Source organism: Psammomys obesus, unplaced genomic scaffold, assembly GCF_907164565.1.
Source record: "Psammomys obesus unplaced genomic scaffold, mPsaObe1.curated_primary_1811, whole genome shotgun sequence".
NCBI lineage: Eukaryota > Metazoa > Chordata > Mammalia > Rodentia > Muridae > Psammomys > Psammomys obesus.
Genome location: NW_026596091.1, coordinates 10,285,156 through 10,288,571, shown reverse-complemented (window position 1 = coordinate 10,288,571; position 3,416 = coordinate 10,285,156).

Sequence of the window (3,416 nt, the reverse complement as noted above, 5' to 3'; positions counted from 1 at the left end):
TTAGTAACAGTTTCACTATGGTTTGGACCTTGAATGTTTCCCCAGACTCCAGTATTAGAAGCTTTGACCTTATGATGGTGCTATTGGGAGATGTTGGAACCTTTAAAGGGTTGAAATAGTAGGAGGTCGTGAGGCAATTGAAGGGGATTAAGTGGTCCTGGCCCCTCCCATCTCCTCTCCTTGGCTCTCCTGATAGGTGGTAAGCGAGTTCACTACAAACTCCTACCATGGTGTGCCTCTAAGCAACAGGATCAGTTTACTGCATGCTGCAACTTGTAAAGCTGTGAGTAAAAAAGCAAGTCTTTTCTTCTTATGAGTTCATTGTTTCAGGTATTTTGTTATACCCTTAGGGTTTTATTGCTGTGATGAGACACCTTGACCATGGCAAGTCTATTTTGTTGTTTTTTGTTTTTGAGACAGCGTTTCTCTGTACAACAGCCCAAGCTGTCCTGGACTTGCTTTGTAGACCAGACTGGCCTCAAACTCACAGACTGTCTCTGCCTCCCTGAGTGCTGGGATTAAAGGGGTGGACTACCACGCCCAGTTGACCATGGCAACTCTTAAAAAGAAAAATATTTAATTGGGGCTGCCTTACAGTTCAGAGGTTTTGTCCACTGTCAGCATGACGGGAGCATGGTGGCCTACAGACAGTCATGGTGCTGGAGACATTCTTGGAATTCTACATCTGATCCACAGGCAGCAGGAGAAGAGAGAGACACTGGTCCTGGCTTGAGCTTCTGAAACCTCTAAGCCCCCCCCCCCCCAGTGACACACTTCTTCCAACACGGCCACACCTCCAATAATGCCATTCCCTGAGTCTATGGGGGCCATTTTCATTCAAACCACCACAGTTACAGTGACATAAAATTAACTAACACATGTTCAGTAATCAAAAAACCTGGGCTTTCACTGTTGCACAACACTTTGAACACAGGAAGGTGAGCACACTTGGTCCCTGTCCTCAGGACGCCCAGCCTAGCAAGGGACCCAACCAGAGAAACAGTGCATCAGTATACAAAGCGATAAGTGTGGGAGAAGCCAGAAGAAACACCCAGAACAGCTCTGAATAGGATGTACTGTCTTTTCCCGGAGAGGAGGAAACCAGCCTTGTAGAAGGGCAGACATCTATTTCATGGGGGCCTGAAACTGAACAGGATTTTTTAATTTTAAGATTTATATTTTTATTTTTACATGATGTGTGTGTGTGTGTGTGTGTGTGTGTGTGTGCATCTGCGAGTATGCAAATGAGGGCAAAGGGGCTCCGATCCCCCTGAGGCTGATGTTACAGGCAGTCTCAATCATTCAGTGTGGTGATGGAGCTGAAACTCTCAGAAGCGGTTCTGCTGAGCAGATCGTTCTGCTGCTGCTCCTAAGAGACTTGCTTAAACATCTTCTAGAATATACTACAGACATATTGCATCAAGAGAAAAGGTCACATTGACTAAACCTCTATTTGGTGAAATGCCTACAATAGAACTTAATGAAATGAGATTTGGCTCCAAACCTAGCAATGGCCTGGTAGAAGAACCTTTTGGAAGTGGGACCCTCATTCTGATTCAGGAGATTCATAGAATCAAAAAGCGGCAGCCAGTGTCGGCAACGGGGCTCCGGTGTTCTGTCTGAAGACTGTTCGTGTCATATGGCTAAACAGAAAAGGAAATCCTGAGATGCAGAATGGCTCGATGAACTCGCTTGGCACTGGGCTTGGATGAAAAGTTACAAGGGTATGGGAGAAACCCTCAAGGATTTGCATACACTAGACTAAAAAGTGGGAGGCCCGAGGTTCCGCTCTGGCTATGACATTGATTCTCTATGAACTTGACAAACGCATTTAACCCATAGTCTTTGTCATAGTGACTTAATCTATGCGTGTGGTAGATCACACAAGCCTCAAGGCCTTTGCAGCAGACTGTGCAATGATGGCATCGTTGCAAGCATCGTTGCTTGCTTGTCCATCTTTGCTACACAGTTTTGCTTTTTTTTTTTTTTCTCCTGTCAAGCAGTGGAATATCTTAAAGCAAAGGGATTTCCTCTCTTTAAATCAGGGCCAGTCCCGTGATGTTATATGACGTAATAAAGAATGTATACAAGCCACACTATGTTTGAGTCTAAGCCAGCATTTCTCAACCTGTGGGTCACCACGCCTTTCTCAGGGGTCACCTAAAACTATTAGAAAACACATATATTTTCATTACAATTCATAACAGTAGCAAAATTACAGTTATGAAGTCACGATAAATAATTGTATGGCTGGGGTCACCACAACGTGAGGAACTGTATCAAAGGGTCACAGCGTTAGGAAGGTTGAGAGCCCACTGCTCTTATCAATCAGAGGTTCTGTCTCCATCTATTTCTATCACATGTGGAGTGAGGTCATGGCCGTGGGATCAAGCCTGATCCTTTGAGATAGAATCTCAATCACTTTCAATTTGAGATTGAAAGATCACGTGGAAAGAAGGTTCAGACACCAGCCAGGACCAGCCACTGGATATGGACTATTCAAGCCCAGTTAGCTCACCAGATGAACACTGTTAATTAGGTGAACAATCAGCAGAACAGCTGCTCAACTGAGCCCAACCAACATTTCTGACCCACAGAGGTGCGAGCAAATAAAGATGTTTGTGCTTTAACCTACAGATTTTAGGCCTTTTGTAGTCCACACTATGAAAGCAGTTTATTGCCCTTAAAGGAATTGGGCTGAATGATGTTTAACTTGTGTGTTCGGCTTGGCTGTGAAGACCTGAAGCAGGGTTAAATGACCCTTCCGCTGCCTCACCCTTGACCTTGAATGCATTTCCTTTTAACACTATTGTGTGGGCTGTGGGCAGCAGTTCTGAACCTGTGGACCCCAGCCCCCTTTGGGAGGCATCAAATGACCCTTTCACAGGGATCGCCTAAGACCAATCGAAAACACAGATCTTTATTTTACAATTCAGAACAGTAGCAAAGTCACAATTCTGAAGTAGCAACAGAAATAATTTTACGGTCCGGGGTCACCACTACATGAGGGCTTGTATTAAAGGGTCGTAGTGTTAGGAATGCTGAGAACCGTTGCTCTGGGGCTTACACCTCTACCATTTCCCACTGTAAGGAAATTCAACCTTCCCCTCCAAAGGACTCAAAACTATAGTCAGTGAAATGAAAATCACAACAGATTAACAGGGAAAAGTCCACAACAGATTTATCAATATGTGTATGTACAAAAGCCATGTAGAATATAAAATCTCAGGTTCAATGACAGAGTTTTAGCAGATAGACAGATAGATAGACAGACAGATAGATAGATACTCAAAGGTGACATCAAACAGTTCAATGACAGTTTTAGCAGATAGATAGATAGATAGATAGATAGATAGATAGATAGATAGTTAGATAGATAGATAGATAGATAGATAGATAGATAGATAGATAGATAG